Raw genomic sequence first — 16,367 nt, 5'->3', positions numbered from 1 at the left:
CGCACGGCTGACGGCCCAGGCGAGCGCTGTGTCTTCCTGCCCCTGCCGAGGTCTGCACACACCCCAGCAACACCTGTTTAAAATGGCAAGTCTGACACCGCTCAACGTGAACTTGGAGGTGCAACAGCTGGCGCACAGGGCCTGAACGCCACCGACAGGATGGTTTACAACCCAGTCAGCAGTTCCTCCCACGGTGTAACACGGAGCGAGTATCAACAACGAGACTCGCACCTGCCGCTCCTCCGCGAACAGCGTCCGCCCTTGCTCACAGGGTCCTGGGTTGTCTGTTCTTTTAGGCTCAAAAGGAAAACTTGAATTCCCAAACAGCGAGGCTCTTCCTGTGGCTCCGGGACGGCTGTGGCTCCCACTCCCTGTGTGTCCATGTTCCCAGGGCTCTGAGGGCAGCAAGGTGCCTTCCAGACTTTTGCTTTGGGTTTCCCATGTTCTGGTTTGAACATGAACCCCCCCCCCCCCCAGGCTCACGCTTGGGGCTTGGCGGCTGGAGGGCCGGGGAGTGAGTGGACCCAGGGTCCCCGCAGCTCAGCGGTCATCACCCGTGGATGAGCAGTCTGTTGGCATCATCGGAGGTGGAGGAGAGCAGGAGGCAGGGCCCCAGTCCTTCCTGCTCCTGTTCTCACTTCCTGTCTGCCTCTTCTCTACCCGGCCCTGCCCAACTCCTCACACTCCACATTCGCCCTGCCTTTGTATGGGAAGGGATTGGACCAGCTCTTTCCGAGGTGGGCGCTCCAAGCTGCAGACACCCAAGGAGCGAGGTGAAGGTTAAGATGGGTTTTGCCAGTGAGCCACGGCTGGGTCTGAACTTGAGCCTGTTGGGAACAGGCCCTCACTCATCACCGTGTGTGGGGTTAACTCTAGTTTTGCTGCCCTAGGATGGTGAGCCAATGTTTGGAAGGCTAACTTTGGAAAGCATTTAAACATATTTGATAAATACGCATGTCTGGGGCATGGATTTTTTTTTTCATATTAGACTTTTCCAGAAATGATCTCCAGAGAAAAAAGAAAAGACAAGGAACTTGACAGCCCAGATTGTAGTTCATTAGAAATGTATAACAAACTCATGCTGGTTACTCAACATAACCAGACTTTAGTGAGTCTGGGACAATGACCAGGAAGGTGCAGTTTGGGCAGCTGTGATCTGTGTAACGAAGCTTGAGATCCAGACTGTATCCCCGCTCGTGTGTGTGTGTGTGTGTGTGTGTGTGTGTGTGTGTGTGTGTGTGTGCACTGATAGTAGGGTTTGAACTCAATACTTCCTGCTCTTGATTAGCTTTTTCACGCAAGGTTGACACTAGGCCACTTGAGCCATGCCTCTCTTCCCAGCATTTTGCTGCTTAATTGGAAACAAGAGTCTCATGGTTTTGTCTCCCCAAGTTGGCTTTGAACCACAAGTCCTCAGACCTCAGCCTCCGGTGTAGTCAGGATTCCAGATGGGGACCCAGGCCCCCAGCTCTCCCAGTGTGGTTTGGAAGAGGTAGCTGGGGCAGCCAGGTTCTAACAGCAGCAGCCCTGTCCTGATCTGTGCGCCAGACACCCTCTTCCATCGCCCTCCCTTGCAGAATCCCATTCTTCATGGCTCAAGTCTCAGATGGGTGTGGTGGTAACCCCCACTTTGCCACCCCTCCAACAACAGAAGACAGGGATTTCACGTCTTCTGGACTCACTCATGATGGAGTTGGTGTACAATCTGCCCTCTGCCCGGCGATGTGCTGTGATTTGGGGGCCATGAGGTCGTGGTGTGAAGCCTTGTCTGTGGGCTGCAGACGGCGTGTGTGGAGACCTCAGAGGGCTGATGATGAACTCTTTGGGAGGTGGTTGGCTTGAGTCACCTGTATCAGAACAGCAACACAGGGGTCCAGGCTGCTTGACAGTCACCAGTTGCTCGTCAGACTTTAAAGAGCAGTTGGAGGTCAGTTTGAGTGACAGTGCACATGCTGATGTTTTAATTTCTCAAGTCAGTTTCGTGATGGCTCAATGCATATTTTCAGGCGCTGGCTGTGGGATGCTCAGTGACGCCGTCAGCTTGGTCCCTCTCGGCATTTGTCAAAACGACACAGGTCAGAAGCATTCTCAGACAAACAGTAAACAATTCAGCAAAGGAAAACGTTACCTGTGTGGAGCTGGCTCGCTCCTGTTTACTGGAAGGGAAAGCAGGTCCTTGCACTGCCCCTTCCGAACACCAGGGGTCACTGCAGGCCCACGGACGCGGGCCCGGCCATCTGTGTCCCAGACCACAGGGACCCACAGCTGGGCGCTCAAGCTGTGCTGTGCCCTCACAACCTCCCATCCCTTAAAATAACGACGGCAGGGGCCCGTGGAGCGCGTGGCTAATTTGGGGAAATATGGTTTATCCAGTGCGTGGTCTCTGAAGGGGAAGGGGCGCTACCGACGAACGGCGGGGAAATCGTCTCCCTGAAGCCCGAAGCCCATTGCACTGTGGATTGCGGGCCCCAGGTTCCTGAGTGGCAGGTGTGTGGGAGCAAGAAGTAGGGGTGCACCGTGTCCTCCTACCACAGGGCCTCACGCCCCAGAGCTGCCAGGAAGAGACTGGGGCTCCCACACTGTGTACGTGGTGGACTTAGAGGGTTTGTATTAAAAATAGAGAGAGAGAGCAAGTGCTCCCCGAAGCCCCAAGCACCCCCTGCCATCTTAGATCAATTTATTTGCTCCCCAAAGTGACTTCAGCGACCGTCCGGCCCGTGGAAAATTGCCTGGGCTTTTGGCTTTGAAGCCATCACACATCGCCAAGGAAAAAGTCCTCGTTCTTCCCTTTGATGTGGAGAACTGCGCAGATTGCCGAGATCCTCCCCTCGGCGGTCCTCCGGGGGCCGGCTCGGCCTCCACCCTGCACATCCAGCTCATGAACAGCTGGGGACGCGATGTGGGCGTGTGGGCGGCATGCGGGCGCGGTGAGGGATGCTCTAGCAACCGCGGTTCTCCCTCCCACCAAGGCCTCAGCCCTGCCAGCCCATTAGACAATTCGATTTTGAATGGCCGGAAGGATCCAGACCCTTTGGAGGCTTCGATGAGGGGAGTCGATGGATCCTTTTGGCTCCTGTCAGATGTTAGCGTCATTACGGGATTGTGGCTCAGGTTGTATAAATGTCAGGTTGTCTGTCTGTGCGTGTCTGGGGCCGCCTCGTTCTGGGAAGGATGACCTCACCGAGCGCCATCAGCCCGCGGAGCTCTTCTCTGCGCTGTCCAGGATGTCCAGGTGTGGCCTGGTCAGCCTGGTGTCCCCCCCTGCCCCACGGCAGCCACGGCCAGAGGGGGGCGAGCAAGCCCAGAAAGGACTCCTGGCCTTGACTGAAAATCCAGACGTTTGGTGGCTCCACACAGTAGAAGTCATTTCCCTGCAGAATGTTCTGGTGTATTGGGGGGGCAGCGGGGGGGGGTGAGGGTTGTCTGGTTGGCTGCAGGCCAATGGGGCTCCACCAACCCTCAGCAGAGGCGCCATTTTGAACCCAGGGTACAGGGCAGACTAGTGAAGCCCAGGTGGCTTCTCATGGCTGCACTTTGGAAGTAATCCTCCTTGCATTTAGTTGGCTGGCTGCAACGTGGAAATCTTGAGAGAGAGAAAATGGTTGTAATCCCAGTTACTGGGGAGGAAGACATTTAGAGGATCGTGGTTTGAGGCCTGCCTTGTCACAAAGTTAGCATGACGCCTCAAGCCAACCAACAAGCCAGGCAGAGCGGTACTAGTCTAACATTCCCGCCACACAGGAGGCAAAGATGGGAAGACTGAGGACGGAGTGAGCCTGAAAGGTAGAGAAAGCAAGGACTGGCGACGTGGCTCAGGCGGTAGGGCACCTGCCTGGCACGTGGAGACTCGGTTCAGACTTCAGTAAAACAACAACAACAGAGAATCGACCGTCATGGTCTGTGTTCTAGGTACTCCATGGGGTTTGGGACATGGGAAGAAAAGGAATTCCCTAAGGACTGTTCTACACTATCAGGAGGGGACAGTAGAGGGGACAGTGGGGGGCAGTCATGGGGCAGTCAGGGGAGACAGCGCCTCAAGGTTTCTGTGACGTTCACTTCTGGAAGGTCACGGCCACCAGTTTGTTCTGAAGAGAATTTGCTGGCCTCCTCCTGCTTCAGAGATGGGCAGATCTCAGGAGATATCACTGAGCAAGCGAGAATACCAGCCAGCCGGGAGCCTGTGGCTCACACCTGTAATCCTAGCTACTCAGGAGTGAGATCTCAGGACTGTGGTTTGAAGCCAGCCCAGGAAGCAAAGTCTGTGGGACTCATCTCCAGTTAACTACTCAAAAGAACACAGAAGGGGTGCTGTGGCCCAAGTGGTAGATAAGTGGTAGATAAGAGTCTATGGACTCTTATTTCCAATTAATCACAGGAAGCCGGGAGTGGCACTGTGGCTCAAGTGGTAGAGCGCTAGCCTTGAGCAAAAAAGGAGCTCCGAGACAGTGCTCAGGCCCAGAGTTCAAGCCCCAGGACTGGGGGGGTGGGGGGGGGGGAGGGCGGGATCCACAGTCCAAAGTGCAAACGTCACTGAACTCTGGCTGAACACTGACACTGAGCAGAAATTGGGGGTTTGCAGTTGTCCAAAGGGTTCCTCAGTGGCCCCCGGGCCTTCGTCCATGTGAACCGGGGGTGGGCATAATCCTGCCCCACAGCCTTGGGACCCAGTGGTCTGAGTCCCTCCGGGGCAGGGGACAGGCCCCCGGCAACCAGGTCCGTGTCCCTGAAGGGGCTCTGAGAGAGACTCCGGGGTGAGCGCATGGCGCGAAGCCTCAGCCCCACCGCGCGGATGAGGGAGGAGCGCTACGTCATTTCCACAAAGCTGAGGCGCACTCGCTCACTCACGCCCTGCGGGTACGATCGATCGATCGCCTTCTTGGAAGAAAGCAGATGAGCGGATAGCTGGGGGGAGGGGGCAGCCCCTCTGGCGGCACAGCGCCTCGGGCTCCGCGGTGGTCTCGGGCCGGTCGGCCACTGCCCCCAGAGCTGGCTGGACAGGCAGGAGAGGCCCGGCCATCTTTCCCTCTTGCGTCACCGTGGCCAGGTGTCCCACGTGGCAGCCGTGGAGCCTTGGGGCTGCGTGTGGACAGCGCGCACAAGGCAGAAGCAGCGGGCGTGTGGCGGGTCTGCCGGGGCAGCCCTGGCTTGTGGGAAGGGTGCTGTTTGGAGAATGCTTGTTCAGAAGTCACAGGATGAGGGTGACCGGGAGCAGACCCACACGGTTAGAACACGAACCCCACCACTGTCTTTTTAGTTTTTTTTTTTTTGGAATGAAGAGCTGCGGCCGTTCCCTTCGGTCACTCCGTTTGGGAACTGTCTTGGAAGCAGAGTCAGCCGCGCTCGGACCTGACTCCGGGGCCTGGGGGACCTGGGGTCTGGGTCAGGCTCCAGGGCGGCACCGGGGCCTGGGCTGCCGGAGTCCAGGGCAAAGAGGCAACAGGAACAGGTGGAGGACAGGTGTGTGCACGTGTGTGTGCACGTGTGTGTGTGTGCACGCGCGTGTGTGTGCGCGCGAGTGTTCTTGGCACTGCAGTGTCCGTGCTGCCCGGAGCACGCCTGTGCATGCGTGTGCAGGGAGCCCGTGTGCACGTGTGTTCCTGGCATGGACGTGTCCGTGCTGCCTGGAGCACACGCGTGTGCGCGCCGGGTGTGCGGCCTCCGGCTCCAGCTCCTCCGGCCTCGGGTGGGGCGCAGTGAGGACGTTCTGGGCCTCACCACCGGCTTCACCGGGGCCTGGAGGTGCGTGGCCGCTGCTGCCCCACCTGGGGCCGGCCCAGGACTGGAGCCCAGGGTGGGTGCAGGGGTCCGGGCTGGGGCGCTTCAGACAGGCAGGACGGTGACCAGAGATGTGACTGCCTATCCCACGGGGCCGGGGGTGGCCGGGCAGGGGCAGGGAGGGGGGAGAGGTGGGAAGGGGGGGAGAGGGGAGGTGGGGAGGGAGGGGGGAGGGGGAGGGAGGATGGGGGAGGAGGGGAAGGGAGGAGGGGGGGAGGTGGGGAGGGAAGGGGGGGAAGGGGGGGAAGGGAGGAGGGGGGAGGGGGGGGGAAGGCGGGGGGGGGGGGAGGGGGGGAAGGGGGGGGGAGGCCGGGCCAGGAGGCCGGGCGGAGGGGGGGGAGGCCGGCGGAGGGGAGGGGAGGCCGTGGGGGGGGGAGGCCGGGGCGGGGGGGGGGGGGAGGCCGGGCGGGGCGGGGGGGGGAGGCCGGGCGGGGGGGGGGGGGGGGGGGGAGGCCGGACGGGGGGGAGGCCGGCGGGGGGGGGGGAGGCCGGAGGGGGGGGGAGGCCGGACGGGGGGGGGAGGCCGGGCGGAGGGGAGGGGAGGCCGGGCGGGGGGGGGGGAGGCCGGGCGGGGGGGGGGGGAGGCCGGACGGGGGGGGAGGGCCGGGCGGGGGGGGGAGGCCGGGCGGGGGGGAGGGGAGGCCGGGCGGAGGGGAGGGGAGGCCGGGCGGGGGGGGAGGCCGGGCGGGGGGGGGGGGGAGGCCGGACGGGGGGGGAGGCCGGGCGGGGGGGGGGAGGCCGGGCGGGGGAGGGGAGGCCGGGCGGGGGGGGGGGAGGCCGGGCGGGGGGGGGGAGGCCGGGCGGGGCGGGGGGGGGGAGGCCGGGCGGGGGGGGAGGCCGGACGGGGGGGGGAGGCCGGGCGGGGGGGAGGGGAGGCCGGGCGGGCGGGGGGGAGGCCGGGCGGGGCGGGGGGGGGGAGGCCGGGCGGGGGGGGGGGAGGCCGGGCGGGGGGGGGGAGGCCGGGCGGGGGGGGGGGGGAGGCCTGGCGGGGGGGGGGGGAGGCCGGGCGGGGGAGGGGAGGCCGGGCGGAGGGGAGGGGAGGCCGGGCGGAGGGGAGGGGAGGCCGGGCCCGGGAGGCCGGGCCGGGAGGCCGCGGAGGCGGCGCCGGCCCGCGGGTTGGGGCGCGCAGCTGTCACTCCGGAAGGGTGGGGCGTTTCAAAATAAGATAAAGCCGGGGCGGCCGGGCCGGGCGGCGGAGCCGCGGAGCGCGAGCGGCAGCCGCAGCGCCCAGCGCGGGCCGGGCCGGGGCGGCGGCGCCGGGGGCCGCGGCGCCGCCAAACTTCGGGGTCGGGAGCGCGCGCGCGCGATGGGGTCCGCGGGCCCGGGCGCCCCGCGCCGCCCCGCGCGCCCGGCCGCCCGCCCGGGAGCCTCCGCGCCCCGGCAGCCGCAGCCCGGGCCCGCTAGCCGGCCGCCCGGGATCCGATCCGCGCGGGCCCCGGGCCGCGGGGCCGCCATGGACCGGCGCGGGGGAGGACGCCGGGCGCCGCGGCCGCCCGCGCCCCTGAGCGGCGCCGCCCGCGTCCGCCGGCCCGCCCGGCCCCGGCATGCGCCCGTCGGGGAGCGGGGCGCGCCGGCCCCGCTGGCCCCCGGTGCTGCTCGGCCTGGCCGCGCTGCTCGCCGAAGGTAAGCGGGGCGCGCGCCGCCACCGACAACTTTGCGGGGCGCGCGGGTGCGGGGAGGGCGCGGGCCGCGTGCGCCCGCGTGTGCGTGCGTGCGTGGTGTGCCCGCGCGTGTGCCCGCGTGCGCGTGGTGCCCGCGCGTGTGCGTGGTGCCCGCGCGTGTGCGTGGTGCGCCCGCGTGTGCGTGGTGTGCCCGCGTGTGCGTGGTGTGCCCGCGTGTGCCCGCGGGCAGGGGACCCCCCCTCCCCGGGAAGAAGGCGCGCGCTGTCGCCCAGCCCGAGGCCCAGCCATGCGGACGGGTCCGGGTCCGGGTTCCGGGGTCCGGGGTCGGGGATCCGGGATCCGGGGTCGGGGGGTCGGGGTCGGGGATCCGGGATCCGGGGTCGGGGGTCGGGGTCGGGGATCCGGGGTCCGGGGTCGGGGATCCGGGATCCGGGGTCGGGGGTCGGGGGTCGGGGATCCGGGATCCGGGGTCGGGGTCGGGATCCGGGTCCGGGGTTCGGGTCCGGGTCCGGGTCCGGGTTGGGGGGGGCCGAGCACAGGGCCCGGGACGTCGGCGTCGGGTGCAGCCGGCCGGGCCACGGCCACCCCGGCGGCTCCGCCCAGCGTCCCGCGGCAGCGCTTGGAGCTGGAGCGAGCGGAGCCGGGTCGCGCCGGCCGGCTTCCTCCTGCGGAGCTGGGGAGCAACAGCGCGCGAGCAGTCCTCTGCTCAGTCCTCTGCTCCCCTACCGCCCCCCTCCTCTGCTCACCTTCTCCCCCTCCTCTGCTCCCTCCCCCCTGCCCCCCTCCCCCCTCCCCAGTCCTCTGCCCCCCACCAAGCCCCGCCCGGCTCTCAGGTCACCAAGACTCTGGTGACCTCCCTTGCCCCCTTCCCACAGCCAGAGCGAAGTGAGAGCCCACCCCCTCCGGGCAGCCGGAACCTTCTTTCTGGGGGAGGAGATTGCTCCCCGAAATGTGAAAGCTGTTCATCCCACACAGATGCCCATTCTCTGAGTTCTGCCAGCATCTCAGAGGTTCTGCTGCTCTGTATCTGGGGACTGGCTCGGGCGGTCAGCGGCCGGTCAGCGGCCAGCATCTCAGAGGTTCTGCTGCTCTGTATCTGGGGACTGGCTCGGGCAGTCAGCGGCCGGTCAGCGGCCAGCATCTCAGAGGTTCTGCTGCTCTGCATCTGGGAGAGGCTCGGGCGGTCAGCGGCCGGTCAGTGGCCAGCATCTCAGAGGTTCTGCTGCTCTGTATCTGGGGACTGGCTCGGGCGGGTCAGCAGCTGAGTTAGCCCCATGCTGGAAGAGTTTGTGTTCGCCTCCTCCCTGTCTCCAGTGCTGTTGAACCAGGCCACTGCGTGACCCCGGGTTACAGCCACACCAGGGACCAGAGCTCAGGACATAAGAGGGACAGAGGACACCCATGGCCAGCTTGGTGGATTTAGAGAATCCAGCCAGGCAAACTGAGGTTAAAACCGCCAGGAGATGTGAGATTCAAACACCAGGCTGCCTGTGCCTGTTCTTTATTGGTTCTTTTTTGTATTCTTCCCATCCTGGGGCTTGAACTCTGGGCCTGGGTGCTGTCCCTGAGCTGCTTTTGTTCAAGGCTAGAGCTCTACCACTTGAGCCACAGCACCACTTCTGGCCTTTTCTGCATGGTTTACTGGAGATGAGAGTCTCGTGGACTCTTTCCTGTCCGGGCTGGCTTTAGCCTCGATTCCCACATCTCAACCTCCTGAGTAGCTAGGTTCACAGGTGTGAGCTACTGGTGCCTGGCTCTTTATTGGTTTGTTAGAGATGTCTCTGTATTTAAGCTGCAGAAAGGAGGTTTTATCAAGCAGTGTCATGGATGGCTCAAGCACCTGTGTCTACTCATGCATGCACGCACCGGGCACCGGGCACCAGCAGTGCTGTGAGGGATAGAACTGTGTTTCCCCTGGTGCTTTTGCGCTTTTCCATGTGGAAACGCGGCTTAAAGGAGGAGCCACACCATCGAGTCTCTCACATGGCCACACTTAGTTTGTGAGCGAAGCTTTGAACTCCATGTCCCGTGTGTTGAGTCTGGGAGAACTCCGCGGTGAAGCGGGGAGGCGTGGGGGCCGAGGCACAGCTGAGCGCACGGTGGGCAACCTGGGGACCCTCCGGAGTGCTCACAGAACAAGGAGACGTGAGCAGCGCGGGTAGCTGTTCCAAGTGGAACTCATGGTACTGTTATGACCCCAGCTTGGCTCAGTCCCTTCTTCCCCTGACTGCCTGAAGCTCCTACACACCTGAAACTCCTGCACACCTGAAACTCCTGCACACCTGAAGCTCACTCCTACACACCTGAAACTCAGGGCACAGGACCAAGGGTCGTAATCTGAAGCCAACACTCAGGCCCTAAGATGCTTGGCTTGTCTGCAGCTGTGTGGCAAATGCAACCAGCAGACACTGCACACCTGCCCGTTGTCCACTCCTGTCTCCGCCCTCCTGAATGGGGACCCTTGGGAGAAGGAGGGTGCACGTTCCTGGTGTTGACCTTACCCATGCTTATACTGGGTGAGCAGAAAAGGATTAGCGGGGGAGCAAACCCATGCTACACGTACCAAGAAAACGTCATCCCCTGTCTCCCTCCCCCGGGGGCCCGGGAGCCATGGCGGGAAGCGTGAGGTTTTGCCAGAAGCCTTGTCCTGTGACCCCAAACTTATCTGGTGAGCGGCCTTCCTTCCCTTCAGTGGTCAGGGATCTTGTGTGTAACTGGCAGGTTTTAGCCTTCCCTGGGGCCTTGATGGAGATGTGTGTGCGCGTGTGCGCGTGGCAGCCGGCAGAGGAGTTAATAGGACACCTGAGTCTCCTGGGAGGTGCAGGCAGGAGGTGAGCAGAGGAAAAGCAGTAATGAGCAGGAGGCTCGGAGGCTCGGAGGGCCGGGCAGGGGAGCAGGAAGCCTGGCACATTCAGGCCACGGCTCACCCCTCTGAGCCACGTCCTCTTGTAAATGCCAGCGAGGAGCAGATGCTCACAGATGCAGGATGCCGGGAGAGCAGCTGCCTCCGTGGCATGGGCTCTGCCCGGGGCCACTCGCTCTGCCTGCTGTCTGATGAGAGCAACAGGCTTCTGGGCGGGCTCTCCCCGAGGAGGGCTTCAGCTCTGGCAGCTTTTCTCTGGGTCAGACGCCGAGGAGGGTCAGGGAAATGACCCGAGGAAGGCATCCTGGAGGGAGCAATCAGGGCCCCGACCCTGTGTGTGCAGACACGGGCTTGTATTTACAGAGAGATGGTACGGACTTTATCGCTCATACCCAAGCATTCAAAATGGAAAGCCAGGGAAGTAGATTTTTTTAAAATCTTTTTGAATTAAAGAGTTAAAATAATAAGAACTTATGAAATATCTACATGTACAGAAAGGTAGAATTCCAAGTCTGAAGGTTTGTTTAATTTAGTTCCATTTATACAAGCCAAGAAAAGAATAAATGAAACACTCTCCAAATACCTTGTTACAGCTTCTGTCAGCTTACATTCTCAATTCCTCCCTTTATCCACCCACTCACTCAAGTCACAGTCCATCCATTCTGTCCACCTATCCAGGCAGTCATTAACCACCCATCCACAGGTCCATCACCCACCCACCCACCCACCCACCCACCCACCTACCTACCCATCCATCCATCCATCCACCCACCCACCCATCTACCTACCCACCCACCTACCCACCCACCCATCTACCTACCTACCCACCCACCCACCCACCTACCCATCCATCCATCCATCCACCCACCCACCCATCTACCTACCCACCCACCTACCCACCCACCCATCTACCAACCTACCTACCCACCCACCACCCACCTACCTACCTACCTACCCACCCACCCACCCACCCACCCACCTACCCACCCACCCACCCACCCACCCACCCACCCACCCACCCACCCACCTACCTACCTACCCATCCACCCACCCACCCACCTACCTACCCATCCATCCACCCATCCATCCATCCACCCACTCGTCTATCAACCTATCCACCCATCCACCCACACTTCCATCCACCTACCCATCCATCCATCCATCAACACATCTACCTATCCATCCACCCATCCATCCACCCACCCATCCATCCATTCATCTACCCATGCATCCATCCACCCACCCACCCATCCACCCACCCACCCATCTACCTATCTACCCATCCATCCATCCACCCATCCACCCATCTACCCATCCACCCATTTACCCATCCACCCACCCATTCATCCATTCATCTACCCCATCCACCCACCCATTCATCCATTCATCCACCCATCCACCCACCCATTCATCCATTCATCCACCCATCCACCCATCCACCCATCCACCCACCCATCCACCTACCCATCCACCCATGCACGCACCCGCCGACTGTCCACCCATCCATCCACTCACTCCACCCATCTACGCATGCTTTCAGTGCTCTCACACCTTTGGGAGAGCTATTGTCAGCTGTTGTCAGTCCCTGCCTCCCAGCCAGCATCTCCCTTCTCTCGTACTTCCACCTGCTCTGGGTGCCCGGGTGGGGGGCATCCCCCAACACCCCCTTACGTGGGCCGGGCCGTGGCACCCAGGACCGCCCTGACAGCCCAGACTCTCCTGTGGCATGCAGCTGTGTCTGCTCTGCCCTTGATTTTCAGACGGGACAGCAGGGACCTCCAGCGAGGTCCAGGGATGTGTGTGCATACTTGGGGGTTACCAGGGGTGACATTCCAAAGCTGTTTTCCTTCTTTGGTCCCAAATCTTAAGTTTCCCTAGGGACAACAAGTGTGGATTTCTCTAGCTGATGCTGAGTTCTCTCCAGGAGTTAGCAGGGCACTTTGGATATCACAGATACTCAGTAAACATTTTAAGTATGCTTAGGAGTGTAATGCATTACTGAAAGGACCTTTGCCTGACAGTAAAGTGGCTCAAGCTGTCTTTTCCAGGAAAGGCTGCAGGAATGCCTCCAGTCAATAATCATAAGGGCTAATGTGTTGAGTGATTTCGGCACGGCTTTGCGCCGCGCTTTGTGTCGAGGGATTCTGCGTAGGGGCAGAGGAATGAACGCAGTGAAGGGGCGATTGGAAGCTCAGAGAACCATGAGCGAGGCCTGATGAGGGGAAGCCATGGGGCCTGACTCTGAGCTGTGTGTGGGTGCCAGGTTCACCACCGCCAGGATGCACGGCCAGGCGTGAGTGTTCCATAACTGAGCCATTTGGGAGGCTGAGGTCCGGCTCAGACGCCTCCCTTCAGATCTGCCCGGAGCCTCGTCTTTGCTAGGTGTCCGAATTCGTTGGATTAATGAACAAATCATTGCTATGTTGTTCAGTTTCTGCTGCTTGGCTTTTCTGCCTGTGGTCAGTATGACCATCTGGGGTGGCGGGAGGGCAGGGCTTTGAGAGGCTCCGCGGGTCACGTGTCAGCCTGGGGGGGCTCCCCTGGGCCACGTGACTTGAATCCACAGAGGCGCTGAGTCTGCAGCGGCGCTCAGACCGTCCGCCTGTCTGCTCTGGGTGGTGTGTGGACCCCCAAGATTCCGGGGGCTGTGGTCTCCAGGCTGGAAGCCGGAGGGGGCCTGCGGCAGGCTGTGGGGTCTGTGGTGTGTGGAGACACAGGGGAGACACTTAAGGACTATTGGGGTTTGCCCTGGGGGAGGGGTGTGGGACCTGTGCGCAGGCGGGGTGGTGAGTTTGGCTTTTGATGCCAGCACCAACTCTGGTGAGTTTTGGAAACTGCCATGGGGGCTGGAGCGGAAGGGATGGGCAGCCAGCTTTGTCGTGAAATGAGACCGGAGGGGGGGGAGGGGTCCGGTCATGGGCCTGAACTCTGGGTCTGGGCACTGTCCCTCAGTTCTTCAGCTCAAGGCTAGCGCTCTACCACTTGACCCACAGCGCCACTTCCGGCTTTTTTTTCCTGCTTATATGGTGCTGAGGAATGGAACCCAGAACCTCAAGCATGCAAGATAAGCGCTCTACCACTGAGCCACCTTCCCAGCCCCAATGCGGAGTATTTTTATATGACTGCCACTTATTCCAGTGTTCTGATGGAGACAGAAAGGAGGGAATATCAACCCCAGAAGCCACGACCTCAGAGTTTGGCCCGGGAATCCTCCTACACACAGATGATGCGCATGGCCCACTTCCAGGACAGGGCCTTGCGGGGAGGGGGTCCCGCAGGGAAGGGGTTCCGCGGGAAGGGGGGCCTGAAGGGAGGGCCCTGAGCTGGAAAGTCGACATAGGTGTTTTTAGAACAGAGAAGAGCAGCCAAAGTAGACTATCACCTCTCCTCCCTGTCTGTCCATCCATCAGTCCATCCAGCTCCCTCCCAAGTATGCAGATGAGTATGGACTTAGTTACACATTTGGACAGACAGGCTTGAGGTCTCAAAGACATTTCTGGAGCATTCTGGTCTTGCACTAAGAAGGAGTTGGTGGGATTTCCTCACTTACTTTAGCTTTGCTTTCGGCTGGGAAAGCCATGTGAGTGGATGGGCTGGGCGGAAGTTGTGAAGTAGCTTCCTGGGATTGAAGGGCGGGTTGCGGTGCGTGACGGACATTGCAGGCTATGGTGGCAGTCCAGGTGGGGCTGTGTCCCCTGCCTGCCCACGGCACTGTCCCCCAACCGCCTTCCGCCAGAGAGCTCAGGACAGAAAGTCCCACACCTGACGATTTCAAGGAGAAGAGACTTCCCAGGTGTGGGGGTCTGGGCCGGACCCCTCCCCCCCCCCCCCCCCCGCCGGGTCACTGGTTCTCCCTGGGGGGAGGGGCTGCATGTGGGTTTGCTGTCTCCTGGCAGAGGTCTGTTCCTCGTGTGCCGTTCTCTGTGAAGACGCAGAGCAGCGTGAGCGTGCGGCGGCCCCACCCGGGTGTGCCGGGTTGTCTGGTACTTTCCTGGTCAGCTGACAGTGAAGGCTCCGGGCTGGACGGGGACCACAGCCATGGCCTGGGCACTCACAACAGAGACCACAGCCCAGTGTGGCTGCTCTGAGCCACAGCCCTGTGCGATTGCTGAGGTGGATGGGGCGGGGAGCTTCAAGGATGAAAGCAGAAGTTCCGGCCAGTGCCTGCGGCTCAGCCCGAAACCCTGGCTTCTCCCGGGGAGATCTGGAGTGCTGAGCTTTGGAGCTGGCCAGGCTGGAAAGTTTTGGGATTCCTCCCCTCCCCCCTCCCCCAGCAAATAATCAGCAAACCACAAGGCCCAAAGCATGGCTGAACTGGCAGGGGGCTAGCCAGGAGCAAGCTGGAGGCCCGAATTCAAACTCTAGTACTGTTCAGAACAACAAGACAAAAACCAGAGAGAGAGGGAGGGAGACAGAAAGGGGGGGAGGGAGGGGGAAGGGGAGAGGGAGGGACAAGGAGAGAGGGGGGATGGAGGGAGAGAGGGGGGAGAGGGAGAAAAGGAAGGAGGGAGAGAGGGAGAGACAGGGAAGAAGGGAGGGGGAGGGAGAGGGAGAGAGGGAGAGGAAGGAGGGAGAAAGGGACAGAGGGAGAGGGAGGGGGTTGTGCTGATGCCTAGGCTGGAGCTTGCACTCAGCCCATTGACCCCGTGGCAGGATGGAGAACACACTTGGGGGAGCGGGGCCCGGCCGGGCTCTGGGTGCTGCGGGGCTGGCCGATGGCAGGGCTCAGCCCTGGGCTCTGCCCAGTCCCGGGCTCCAGCCGATGGCCGATGGCAGGGCTCAGCCCTGGGCTCTGCCCAGTCCTGGGCTCCAGCCGATGGCCCATGGCAGGGCTCAGCCCTGGGCTCTGCCCGGTCCCCGGGCTCCGGCCGATGGCAGGGCTCAGCCCTGGGCTCTGCCCGGTCCCCGGGCTCCAGCCGATGGCCGATGGCAGGGCTCAGCCCTGGGCTCTGCCCAGTCCTGGGCTCCAGCCGATGGCCCATGGCAGGGCTCAGCCCTGGGCTCTGCCCGGTCCCCGGGCTCCAGCCGATGGCAGGGCTCAGCCCTGGGCTCTGCCCGGTCCCCGGGCTCCGGCCGATGGCCGATGGCAGGGCTCAGCCCTGGGCTCTGCCTGGTTCCCGGGCTCCGGCCGATGGGAGGGCTCAGCCCTGGGCTCTGCCCGGTCCCCGGGCTCCAGCCGATGGCCCATGGCAGGGCTCAGCCCTGGGCTCTGCCCGGTCCCGGGCTCCAGCCCAGGTGGGGATTTGTATCGGTCAACATGGATGTGGTGCGCACCTTGGGCTAGAGAGCCAGCGGCACTGGCAGGCGGCAAGCCAGGATGCAGCCAGCACAAGCGGCTGGTGTCTGGCGTGCCATCCGCGCGTGGGTGTGGTGGCGGCCTCGGAGCCCCGGCCGGGCCTGGGGAGGCCAGGAGTGAGACCCGGGCGCGGCAGGGCCGGAGGTGGGTATGATCCGCGGTGTTGCCTGGCTCTGTCGGAAGGGAAATCAGAAAGCGGCCCAGCCAGCAGGACATGGGCTGTGGTGTCCTTTGGGCCCGGGGCCACCATGAATGGCAGCAATTGTGGTGGCCAGTGGCGTCTCCTGGTGTCTGGACTGTAAATTGCCAGGCCTCCACGTGCGTGAGGCGGCGGCCCAGGGGTTCGGGTGGCTAACTTCAGAGGGAGTAACACTCCACTCTAGACCTTGAGTGGCGTGGTCACCTGGACAGCAAGAAGATGGCGGCTTCAGCCTTGGTGGGTGTGGGGGGACCAGAGAGCTCCCCCATGTCACTCTTCACCTAGCTGGACTCAGCCCTGCACAGCCTGGGGACCGTGAGCCCCTGCTGCCCCGGGGGTGTGGGCAGCCCCAGGCGGCAGGCTGTGGTTGGGGGGGGGCGTGGGCAGCCCCAGGCGGCAGGCCGTGGTTGGGGGGGGCATGGGCAGCCCCGGGCGCCAGGCCGTGGTTGGGGGGGGCGTGGGCAGCCCCGGGCGCCAGGCTGTGGTTGGGGGGGCATGGGCAGCCCCGGGCACCAGGCCGTGGTTCTGGGGCGTGGGCAGCCCTGGGCGCCAGGCCGTGGTTGGGGGGGGCGTGGGCAGCCCTGGGTGCCAGGCTGTGGTTGGGGGGGGCAT

This window comes from Dipodomys spectabilis, unplaced genomic scaffold, assembly GCF_019054845.1.
Source record: "Dipodomys spectabilis isolate Male_0828 unplaced genomic scaffold, ASM1905484v1 ptg000494l, whole genome shotgun sequence".
NCBI classification, from domain to species: domain Eukaryota; kingdom Metazoa; phylum Chordata; class Mammalia; order Rodentia; family Heteromyidae; genus Dipodomys; species Dipodomys spectabilis.
The sequence above is the reverse complement of the archived record's forward strand: the minus strand, read 5'-3'. Positions refer to the sequence as shown.